This window comes from Lipophrys pholis (assembly GCF_963383615.2).
Source record: "Lipophrys pholis genome assembly, chromosome: 4".
NCBI lineage: Eukaryota > Metazoa > Chordata > Actinopteri > Blenniiformes > Blenniidae > Lipophrys > Lipophrys pholis.
In genome coordinates, this window is record NC_137637.1 from 26,412,822 (window position 1) to 26,426,062 (window position 13,241).

Genomic DNA, 13,241 nt, shown 5'->3' on the forward strand with positions numbered 1-13,241 from the left:
GTGCGAAAGAGTGTGACTTAGAAGGGGAGTACAGCTTTGTGTCCGGATATATCAGATTCCATAGCAGTCAGTCGCATGTATGTCAGCTCATCGAGTGCCACATTAATATACATTTCGTTTGCTTGAGAAGACATCAGAAGATATTTGTCAAAGACTGAAGCAATTATCTGTCCATAAAGTGTAATCACTGAACAGTGGTGTACTAGGTAGTACAGTTCCAGCCCGGGTATGGGGACTTTTCTGTGCATTCATGACATATTCTCCAAGGAAAAATGTCTTTTTTTTTTTTTTTTTTTACAGTTTCTCCCACATTTTGAAAACATGCATTTGTGGTTCACTGGTGACTGCCATAGCTCATAGGTGTAATTGTGTGTGTCCATCTCCCTGTGTTTACCCTGTGATTGACTGGTGACCTGCGTTGCCTTTTACCAGCTCAAGGTTCCAGCAGGCAAAGTGCACCAAGACAAGATAAAAACTGTGAAAAAGCATTCCAGATCAAGTCACTGAAACATAGATATCAGAGCAGAAGTTCCCAAATGCTACTAGTTAACAATGTGATAACTGTAAAAATGTAGGATAAAATAAATATACAGTTAGCCAGTGATTTTGAGAAAACCCATTTGACTGTAATGAAAAACCATAATCACATTCCATACAGTTTTTCCATGCAATCTTTTGCCAGCAAGTTGAAATATTGATTTGTAACCAGCCAGTCATGAAGTCTCTGCCTAGGATTAACATTAAAATGAATACAACCTATTTCTTTTTTCACTTTCTCTCTCTGCCCCTCTCTGACTCCCCAACCGCCTCCTCTCTCTCTCTCTCTCTCACTCACTCTGAAATATCCCTTTCCTCTATTTAGCACCTCAGTGTGAACAGCTCCTGCACACTAGCTTTTAAAATCCTTGTTGGTACATCAGCTTTCTAACCTTCCTAACCTTGCTGACTGAGCCTCAGAGAGACTCTGGCTGGTTGTGATGGCGGCTAATCTGCAGCACTCCCCCCACTCTCTGTGTCTCAGTCTCTCTTGTGCTGTCCTAGTCTTGTCCCTTGTCTCTCACTGTCACACACACACACATACACACACACACACACACACACACACACACACACACACACACACACACACACACACACACACACACACACACACACACACACACACACACACACACACACACACACACACACACACACACACACACACACACACGCGCAGATTAACAGGTGAACCACTTCAAAGAAGGAGGCATTCTTGACATTTTCACCTTCTCAAAATACCCAAAGAAATTTCATCTGAATATCACCTCCAGACAGCGCATCGTACACCACTGTGCTCAAGCAATTCTTCATCTCTTTTTTTTTTACTGTTGTTTTCTACCTCTCATGCAGGTCATAAAAATAGGATTACGTTTCTCCACTGCAGCTGAACACCCTGATGTTCCCTCTCCTCTAAACTCTCCACACTGTTGTGAGCCAATGATTCAACAATGAACATACAACACAATCTCCACGTCTGTATGGACTTTCCACATAAGGATCAGAATCAGAAACAGATTTATTGCCAGGTATAGGTTTCACAATATAAGGAATTTGCTCAGGTGGGAGTGGAGCAAATCCATCAAATAGTTCAAACAAGCAAGAAAAAACAGTGCAAAACAATAGTAGGATGAAATATCAAACTAAATTTGAAAATAAATGTGTCCAAGATAATATTTACAGTGTATGTTCATGTAATATATATATATATATATATATATATATATATATATATATATATATATATATATATATATATATATATATATATATATATATATATATATAATAAGAATAATAAGAAAGATGTGAAAATATCTCAGGCAGATAGTGTAAAGTCTTCTTTGACCAAGCAATGAACACCTTCACTTATTAAAGGCATGGATTGAGCTCACACTTTCATCACTCCCGATTTCAGCTGTCCAATATTGCAACACACCTACCTAAAAAGACACATTATTTCTGGCTGTGAACTGCGTTTGTAAAGGCAGTAATGGTGCACTACACACAGTGCTGGTGCCATTATGTCAGAGTCATTAGTGTGTTGTTTGATCTGAAGGACTATCGACCTTTTTTCAGAGTTTAAGCTTCTTATTACCAATCTGTGAGACACGATTTTTTTTTGGGGGGGGGGGGGTGCAATAAACAGTATAAGCGTCCGGGAGAAGGGCAACCTGTCAAGGAGTGAGGACAAAAAAAAGATGTCTTTTTCCTCAGTTTGTGCTTCTGTTGTTGCTCTAATGATTCTCATAACCACCACCGCCACCACCACACATGTAGGTTCCTTCCATCACCACCAGGGGCTTGCCACACCGCGTCGTACCGAGAGCGAGGCGAGCGGCACTGCTGCTGTTCCTCTCCGCGCTTCTCCGGAGCGGCGGAGACTCCAGACGCGCAGCGCGGTGGCACACTGGGCGCACGCAGCATCCGACCGTCTCATTTCCAGCTCACGGGGAATCCTATATACATTCGGTTCCGGGAGAAGTGGCAACTAATTCACTGGTCACCGCCGTCCGTCTGCAACTTGTCAAAGAAAAGAAAGAGAAAAAAGGAAAGCTTTCGTTTCCGCCACGCCGCAACACAGGTAGGACTTTGAGAGTGTTTGATTTTAATGTGAAAGTTTACGGCGTGATCTTGGAACGTGCAGCTCCTCTTCGTCATGCAAATCACTTCTTTTCATTGGCACTGTGGGAGTTTTGTGTGCGATGCAACACAGGGAGGGGAAAAAAAGCAAAGAAATAATAATATATACATATAAAAAAAAAATGCACACATTGATTTTGTGTGAGATTGCGAGTACCTCGAGAGTGAGAGAGAATGAATGGACTGGTATTCATCGCACATTCACCATCATTTTCTTTTCAAGGCTGAACACGGTCGCCTCTAACTTGTTGCCACTTGCAACACATATTTGAACGTCAGGCTGGTGCGGGCGGTAATGAGCGCAGCGCCGGGGGGACCGGTCGTGATTTTACCAAACGCTTTGAAAAGTAATCAGATTACTCGTGTCAGAAACAGCGGGGAAAATATGTTCGACGAATTAACCACGGCGTGAGAGGTCTTCACGCTCATAAATGCGCCGCATACATTCATTAAATCAAAAATCACTCTTGAGATTGGGCAGCAGAGGTATTTGTGCCATGACCATTGGAATCAAAATCTGACCGCACTGTACACCCCCCCGGTTAATTAAAGCTGAAATAAAATGCAAGTCAATGCGTATCGATATGCAGATTAATCATAGACTTTATAAACATAATTGCGCGTGTAAAACGACGTGCCTCCCGCAGTGTGAGACGGGTTTCTGAGGACTGCAGCCACTTGATGCGCCAACAGGATGCATTTGGGGAAGTTGGATGTGTGCCACTGTGCACGAAAGCCATGCTGTCGTATGGAAGCTGCCTAAAAGCTTACTAACACAGAAAGTGTTTCATCAGGAAACAATACGGTGATGACCCCCCCCCCCCCCCCCCCCCCCCCCCCCCCCCCCCCCCCCCCCCCCCCCCCCCACCCCCACCCATATTTGCCCAACACATTAAAGACTCAGTCGCAATTGAATAACAAGCTTTCCTTTCAGTTTTCCTTTTCTTATTATATCGCCATCATTCAAGGTAGGCTTAGCCGTTCATAACAGACGTAATTATGTGCAGTCTTGCTGTGGATCTAATGGATTTTCACAGATTCAATTAGCATCGGCAGCAATTTCTAGTCTGTTTGTTAACACATTTGGCTGGACAAGGTCCAACATTAGTGCATCATGCAGATCTCAGCAGTTGCTCACTCTCAGAATTTTACCTCTGTCCCTATAAACCCTTCATTGAGCCTTTGCTACCTACCTTTCCCTTTTGAATACATTTTTGTTTCTCAACCGACCAATTTGTGGATGTGACATTTAAATTTGCCTCAATGTAATCTAACATGTAAGCCCCGAAAACACTTGCAGGTAAGACAGACCTTGCCCTTAAAACAATAGAAAAGAAATCGTACCTTCTTACCGGATGATGGATCGAATATTTCCGTTCCCAGTTTAATGCTAGTTTTGTGTTATCTGGATGAAATACAACCTATCCCCAACAGGACAACGTACGTGTGTCAGTGTGTGCTTCATATTACAGAATGTGATGTGTGACTGTGAGGTTACAGAACACTTTAAGCCTGGGTAATATATACCAAGTGACCTTGACAGAGGTTAGAAATGCTTAAGTTTACTCTTGTCTACATTATTGACTCTGTGTCTACCTCTGTACATGCACGCATGCTGCGTGTGAGCACGTTTTTTTTTTTTGTGCGCGCGTTTGTATGGGAGATATTTGTGTCTGTTGGTGAAACCCTTCGGCATGCCTCACTTTGCCATTTATCCCGAACTAATTGGCGTTCCTGCGAGTGAGAGAAAGGCCTGTTGTCCCAATAGCCAATCAATGGCCTTAATTTTCCAATTAGACTGATCTGTACAGAAATCCGTCAAAGAGACAGGACCTCAGGGTGAGGACCATGACCTTTATTGACCCTGTGTTTGAAAAATTGATTTCGGAGGTCACATTATTGGATGAAAATTAGTTGGTGCAGAGATCAGCAAAAAATTTGACAGATTTAATGAAGCATTAGTTATTTTAAACATTCACCAGGTGGCTTTTCTTAAATTCCGCCATATCAAAACGCATTTTCAACGAATGCTTGCGTTGTGTAATTGCCTCAGCATGTGGAGGTTTGTGGTATTTATTATAGCTGTGTTAAATCTCTTATTCATCTGTCACATGTGGAGTCACCATGAAGCGTTGCGATAAATGTCACAAGGTGTTTTGAGATTATGTGATTGAGGGACATACACGTGCACATTTGTGCACATACACAAGAAGAAGTGTAATATCTTTGCTGGTGAGTGATGCATAGTGTGAAACCTGTGCTGGTTAAGAACAGTGTGTGTGTGTGTGGGGGGGGGGGGTGGATAAAGGGGATACATTTGCCATCTTACTGTCCATTACTGACATGTATCTGCTTTGTATCCTGGACTCCTCATTTATTCAGTCAGTGGCCTAACCAGCATGTACATTACAGGGGCCATGTAGCAGTAACCCAGATGGCAGAATGGGCTGATTGTGATTTATGTACCAAAAGTGAATGCATTACTGAGCTTCTGAAGTCAGTGCCAATTCCAGGCAGGCATTTTCACACATTTTTCTTTCCACATGCACAAATCATAGATGCAGAAAATGTAAGCTTACTTACAAAAACTTTTTGTGTGTGTGTGTGTGTGTGTGTGTGTGTGTACAGTCTAATGGTTTTATCTCTCACTCTGTTCCTCTTTTCTCTCTCCACGTCTTCTTTCTTTTCTCGCTTTCTCATTGTCACACACGCGCAATCCTCCTGAAAAATCGTTTAGATGAAGCAGTCTACCGTTGTGAGACATTGATTACCGTTTACCAAGCAGGCACATAAATGTAGTGTTAAAGGAGAGGTGTTTGGATAGACATCGGAAGAGAAGAGAGAAGAAAAGAGAGAGTGCTGGAAAGAGAAATAAAGAAAGAAAGTGGGTTGATTGATGCCGGTGACGCGGCTGTAAATATGATATGTACTGGGGTGAACCTGGGGATTTTATGACGAACAAAGAGGGGACTGATTAGGCCAGCTAATTGATCCGGACTCGAGGGTAGATTCCCGTCTATGTGTCTCACGCATCCCGACCCGCTCTCAAGCACACATTTCCACAGTCACACTCCTCACTGCTCACACCTGCTGTCTTGTCGGCGGTCAGGAACGGTCAGCCCTTAGTCACTTCATTACCCCCTCTGGGCAGGGACTGCATCAACCATATTAACGCTGGAGCTCTGTGATGGAATCGCTTGGTGGGAGGAGATGGAGAGCTGAGGGCTGTGGACAGACTGCATGTTTGATTTTCCAGTCTTGTTTGCACCTGATTTCAAGGAGAGAGTTACAGGCAACACTTTGATCCAGCAATTTTGGAGTACTGTGGCTCTGCTGAGGAAAACTCGCCCCGTTTTTGATACCTTTACTTTGCAATGAAACGGATGACCAATGCATGTTTTTTTTTTTGTTTTTTTCCTGTCATTGTTGGTTGTGTCGAAGCAAGCGAGCCAGCAAGCTATCCTGGAGTCACTAATGCTGCTCATGGTCCTGTTTTTTTCTTTTCGTTTTTTATTTGGAAAGTCAAAAGTACTGGTTTAATTTTATTTGATAAGCTTGTTTGGGAGGTAGACAACAATTTTAAAATGTTTCCAGTATTGGCGTTTATCATGGAACAACAGCTTGCAAGAGTTTTGCTCAGTTTACTTGAGCCAGGTTTTCAATGGCATTCAAAAATAGACTCCACAAGCACCTCAGAGTATTGTACTAATGCTGGCGTTTCATGACTTGTTTGTTTCATTACTAGACATGCAACTATGGGTAATTGTAGTTGTTAGCTTGGCAATATTAATTTTTTTTTATTATTAATATTCCTTTTAAGCACTATTGTGTTTAGTGGTTTATTGCGTTCATCTGAGAGCGAATTAGTGGTAAAATCTCTTGTATTGTTAATAGGGAAAATTGTATAACTCATTAAAATATATTTCTATCCATCCTCCCATTTATTTATCCTTCCAATCATCTATCTTACCCAACCTATCTTTAAAAACAAAGCATGAGAGAAAAGTACATTCTGGAGAGGGCTAATGCTTACGTTAACACTGATGCAGTCGGGCAATTAATATGAAAAGCACATTTACCCGCCCCGAGCGTAAGGAGCCCCATCAGTCAGCAGGTATGAACATTCAGCTCTACGCCGCACTTCACTATTCACTGTAATTATCAACAATACAACATGAGTGAGATGCTTCTCCACCAGTTTATAGGCGTCACTCTTGAGGTGAGAGTAGCCAAAGTGCGTCATTGTACATTTAACCGATACATGAGTTCTCGAAAACATGGAGCGATATCGTCTTGTTTACTGACACCAAGCCCAATAAGCGACACCCCTCCCCAAAAAAATTTACCTTAAGTAATTTAAATCCACTAAATATTGTGAGAAAAGCTTTAATTATTGTATTTTGCTCTGTTTACGCTGTCAAATATTTAAAGTCCAGACATGCTTCCCAGATGTCTGGTCCCTGTTGTATCGACAAATTATGTTGTTGTTCGGACATTTACGCGTTTGAAAAATATCCACACGTTTGGTTGCTCAGCGTATTTATGTTCAGCTGGCGTATCAGATGGGTCCTTTGAGCTGCTTTCTCATGTAAAACCATCAAAGGTTTTGTTGATAATGAGAATCTCTTTTCAACCCAAATCTGGGAGGCCATTGTGTGTGTTAGATTTCAAAAAGGTTACAAGCGCCACAATATTGTATGTGCCAACCTGATCAAAACAACAAATAACAGCAAGTAGGGAAAATGGACACTAACAAGATTCAGGCAGCTGCTGAGTCCATCTGTCCTTATGATGTAATGAAATCTGTTGACATGGGAGCTATCTTGAAAGCCATTTAAAGCCAAAAGAGCACTATTGAATAGAGAATTCTGATTATGGGCGGATTTAGTACAATGCAGCCTTTCACATGTATTGGAAATTAAATCTTATTTCAGGGCAGTGCATTGACAGAAAGCCTTTATTTATTTATCTTTGTACCATAACTATAGCTTGGTAGCAGAATAAATGACAAACACACATTATGTTATCTTGGTTTTAACTCAAACGCTTCACAAAGTCGGTGCTTTGAGTGTGGAACAGCTAGAAACATCAGTGCCTGCTCCTACATGTAATGATAAACATGCTTACCCTGATGCACAGCGAACTGCCGCTAGTCGAAGAAAGATATTTCATGGTCAATTTTTTTTTTTTTTTTCTGACTGTGCTTGCATTTGTTCCTCCGTCTTTTCACCTAATGTGCATGATTTCCTGGAGGCAGGATTCAATCTCTGGTGATGGGATCCAGGTGTACTCAATCTGCGTTTGTTGCTGGTCCGCTGGTCTATGTTTGTGCCTCTTGCACTGGAGTGGGAAGAACAACTGCTTTGCAAACAGGCAGTTCTTCACCTGGATGTCACGGTTCACAAAGACTCTTCCTCGGAGTCTGGCATAACCCCACTGGCAGAGCTTATGCGGTGGTGTATTTCTGCATCAGTGTCGGCTTTGGAGGGATGAAGGCTGCCAAGGTAGGGAAAGTCATCCACATTCCGAGGCTGAAATATTTGATATGTAGCGAGACACACAAATGCAGTGAATCACCACACACGTGCATGCTCGCGCACACGCGGACTCCCTTTTTCATGCAGGAGAAGATTGAAGCCAGTAAAGAATTGGAGGTAATGTGACAAAGAATAACTTATTATCATATTGTTTTGCTCCTGTGAGATTTATGCAAGCAACCCAGACTGAGACGGGGGTTTAGGGTCGTGTTAATAAGTAAATGGTCTGCACTCAATAGTGCTTAATTTTATCCCCTGCTCAGCATGTATCTCTGATTCTAGTAAATATGATTTTTATTCTGTTTGACAGCGGTAGTCTCATGTTTTTCAACTCCAGTCTCATCTCGTATTATCTACTGGCAGTATAAGGTGACATTTTTGCAGGCTGAAGATGCTCATTGACAACGAGTGTCCCTGAAATTAGATTTATGATGGGCTGTCAGTTCCAAAGACTTACAGGGAGAGTCAGGTAGAGCCATAATAGAAAAGCTCTCGCTCTGTAGTTTAGATGGCCTGCAAACTACCCATGAAATACTTTATTATTATCGAAATGGGCTAATTAATTTAGTTAACTTCGTGCAGTAAGTTATAGGCTGAATTATTTGCGTAAGATAAGCTGACAGGTGAGTCAAAGTGAGCCGATAATTTACATGGTGACTGAACTGTAGTATTATTTCATGAACGGCTCAGTAAAAATGAATCTGAGTCGTGTATACGTGTGAAAACATGAATGACTGTTGCTAAGTGGTTAAATTTGCAGGAGGGAGTCACACAGGGTTTACACCATCGTTCCCACTTCTAAGTTGATTTGAGACCTTTTCAACATCCATAGATATGAATGAAAGCACAGATGAGTGCTTGTCTGTGTCAGTCCATCTGTGAACTGGCATCTTGTCAAAGGTATTTTCCTGCCCTTTTTTTTTCTTTTTTTTTTTTACGATCCACACTGGGACATGCTCCAGCACCTCCTGACCCTGAGTGGGAATAAGCGGATAAGACAATAGATGAATGAAACAAACATCAATACAGAATTTGTACATTTGTTAAAAATTGCCCTTCAAATCCTTTTACTTGCTGTCTGGTAACGCAGCCTAGCAACGGGCAGTTGGCTGCAGTTAGTGGCTGAAACAGGCTTTGGTTACTTTTTCTTGTCTTATTCTTGCCTTGGCTTCTCTGTCATTCTCATCTCTCTCTCTGGCAGGGCTGTTATCTTGTTGGTCCCGACACACAACAAAGATGTTTGCAGTGTATGATGGAACCGCTTGCATAAAAGGAAAAAGCAAAATGTTGTCTTAGGTAGTTTATTGAGCCACACTCGTGGTGAGAATATTTGGAGATTTCTACGGAGTTTGCGTGAATGCACTCTCTCGTGCATGCATGTGATTTCTATAAGACATGTATTCAGGGCTGAAGTTGGACTCTGAATTGCCTGTCGGTATGAGTGTGTGACTGTCTGCCCCCACCCTATGTTTGTCTTGTGAGGGTGTGGTGATCTGTACTGGATGTAACCTTCCTTCTCGTGGAATTTGAATATTTAAGATGGATGATTGGTCATAGTTGATCTAATGACGACTTATTATTCAGTGATGATGGCTTTTATAAATTGAATGTGGTTGGAGTCATAATATGCAACACAGGTATACTTAATGGAGTTTTTGTCTTGTTGGAACTAGTTTAAAAATAATCCTGCATCTGAGAAGGTTGGAACGGTGTGTAAAAGGAAAACAAATGCAATGATTTACAATGTTAGACCCCATGCTGCATTCATCACAGCAGCAAACCTCCGCAGTAGCGGAGTCCTGCTGCTGAACTTGCCTGCCTGAGGTTCAGACCTTTCACCAGTGGAACACGTCGGGTGCATCATAAAATGAAAACCGTAGGAAGGTAGACCCAGGATTGTTGAGCTGTGAGAATTGTACATGAGACAAGAAGGGGACAACTTTTCTCTTTTTAAGACTCCAAAAACTGGAGTCCTCATTTTTTAGACGTTTACAGACTGCTGGACGCTGCCCCACCTTTAATCAGATATGTTGCTCCAATCAAATTCATAATTTTTCATTAGTTTCAACATCTGATATGTTATCTATGCTCTGTTAGGAAGGTTATTTTTGGGAATTATAGCGTGTTTTACATTACATTTTGCTCGCCATAGTAACCTTTGTGGAATTAGAGTTGTAAGTGTAATATTATACTTTGCAGTTAATCATTAAAAGTCGCCCTTTGCCTTTTCTTCTTTACAGCTTAGTTAACATTACAATGAGAAATTGCATAATTCAGAAATTGGTACGGTTTCTTTCCTATGGTTACGAGGATATTCGAGCAGGAAAACAGGGTTATAGTTTACGCAGACCCTCAAGGCGGCTACAGGGGCATTTACCCCAGGGAGGAAATTAGGGCATTTTTAAGTCAGATACATCCATTTTGCTGCATTTCGAGGGAAAAATCATGGACAATTAGGGACTTTAGTGCTTTAGTACTTTATTTATAAACAGTGGTAAGCACACACATTCCAGCTCATAAAGAAACTGAAAAAATGTTAGTCAAAACACAGTTTATGTTTTTTATGAGACATGAAAGGGTTTTTTTAATGAAATGAAAGATTTACTTAAAAAATGTGCACGACACCCTCCTAAAGACAGCTGAACTGCAGTTACTATATTGGTAGGATCATGTTAAAAACAATGGTAACCATGGTAAACCTGTAATGCCAACGTACGATTATCTTCTTTGGTATAGCTAGTTTTCAGGAATTTTAGGAATGGACCAAATATACATTAAAGGAAGTACATAATTACACCTCATTGCATTGATATATTTGTGTCAGCTCCATACATTTTCATTATTTCACAGCAATTTTAACAGAGACCGCACAGTGATCCTGTGGCTTGCACAATTGTCTCATAACGAGAAGCACACAGGTTCAAATACTGGCAAGCCCTTTCTATGTGGAGTTTGCATATTTTCCGTGTGTGTGTGTGTGTGTGTGTGTGTGTGTGTGTGTGTGTGTGTGTGTGTGTGTGTGTGTGTGTGTGTGTGTGTGTGTGTGTGTGTGTGTGTGTGTGTGTGTGTGTGTGTGTGTGTGTGTGTGTGTGTGTGTGTGTGTGTGTGTGTGTGTGTGTGTGTGTGTGTGTGTGTGTGTGTGTGTGTGTGTGTGTGTGTGTGTGTGTGTGTGTGTGTGTGTGTGTGTGTGTGTGTGCGAATACTCCTATTTCCTCCCACAGTGCAAAAACATGCATGTGAGGTTAATTGTCTTTCCCAAATTGCCCAAAGCTCTGAACGCAAGTGTGCATGTGATTGTCTGTCTCTCTGTGATGGATTGTCAACGTGTCCAGGGTCTACTCTGCACTCGTCCATAGCTAGCTGGGATTGGCTCCAGCGCCCCCACAACCCAGGACAAGATAAAGCGGTGTAGAAGATAGTAGGATGGGTTCAACAGACGCCATTTGAAGTTTGATAAGGTCACTTACAGGCTACAATCTTGTGTAACCGCAGTACGTCTTTCATGAATTAACTCCACTCGTTGCATTGTCATCGCAATACATTCCTGCCACGTGAGATGGGAAATGGAACCAGACAATCTGCGTGAGACTCATGAGTCACGCAGAACAATACTGCACTAAATCTTTTCCCTGTTATAATCTATAGCAGCTACCTTGTATCTGAACTGATAGAGAACAGCAGGTGTGTGGAGTAAGTGGCAGCTTTAAGCAAAGTGTCTGCAGTCTGCATGGATAACAATTCCTCTGGGCAAAGTAATAACTCTTATTACAGCCCTTTTAGGGACTCCTTGGGAGTGGAACAAAGTTGTTTTCCAATGTGACAGCATTGGCACCTTGCAAAGGCATAATGGAAAAGACATCTTTAAATAATTGTGGTTAAAGTGATACGGCACTATCGGAGCAGATATTTGTCAGCCACGAGAAAATCATCCCCCTATAAAGGATAATATGCAAAAATGGCAAGTTTGATTGTGGAGTGGAATTTCCCACAGAGAAATGAGATGATTGAATAGTGAGGGGAATGAGTGCATGGATTGGTTTACTGAAATACCCCATACTGCTGTTTTATCTTACTACCACCCGTGTGCACTCATAAACAAACAACAAAAAGGATCCGAGATCTTAAGTTTTCATGTGTTTGTTGAATTATGCATTGAGAACACACTCTTGGGGCGGGGGGGGGGGGGGGGGGGGGGGGGTGGTGGCTGCACATTCTTACTAATGCTATTACGCTTTTGCTGTGTGAAGCATGTTTACACTTCTGCATGGCACACGCACACACGCAAGTGTGTTTGTGCACCTAGATACATCACTCTCATAGCCTGCCCTCATGCTGAAAGGTTTCAAAGTTTCAAAAGCCCCCCCCCCCCCTCGTTAAAACATTTCCTACTTTGGTAAACATTTGGCATCATCAACGTGGAGTGGCTCACTGATTTGAAGTCTGTTTTAATGTTGCTTCAGATGAATATCTAGAGGCTACTGCTATGCAAGAACATTTTCACAGCTCTGCCTATATCCTCATTCAGCCTGATGGGACCTACATTTACTGAGGTCACTCTGCTTGAGTAATCACTCTTCATCACAAGTTATGATCAGAAATGCATCACTTGCATGTGCTGGACCACAAAGTCCTCTGCTCTGCATAGCAGACAAATAGTTTATAATAGTGAGATGTAACTTCTTTTTTTTTTTTTCAAAAGGAGACGCATAATCTCTTCAATTTCTCATTATGCACAACAATCCAAAATTAACCCCAAGACACGTACCCAAGTGGGTATAAAAAAAGCTATGTTGTTAAGAAGTCATAAAACTTTGACATAATCCTCATGGCTCCTGAGGAAGCCGACAATGAGAAACTTGCATAGAAGTAAAATTTTACTTGAGCAATAAAGTCTTTGTGTTTTTAATTGAGCTTTGAATGTTTGACGTCTCAAGTGATTTTAGGAAAATCGATGCGACATAAGCCGAGTGAAACCCCCTCCCCCACCATAATCAAGTTAAATTAAAGAATATTGACTTGTAA

At 41.7% G+C, this 13,241-nt stretch overlaps 1 protein-coding gene across 1 annotated transcript in view; it reads left to right on the forward strand.

Annotated features, from left to right (window-relative positions):
* The first annotated feature begins 2,397 nt into the window (after positions 1–2,397).
* cdh22 (cadherin 22) overlaps positions 2,398–13,241 on the forward strand; it is a 170,181-nt gene continuing 159,337 nt past the window's right edge. The window contains exon 1 of the mRNA XM_080462459.1: positions 2,398–2,623. The gene's annotated coding sequence lies outside the window, so the exon portion shown is untranslated. The remainder of the gene's footprint in view (positions 2,624–13,241) is intronic.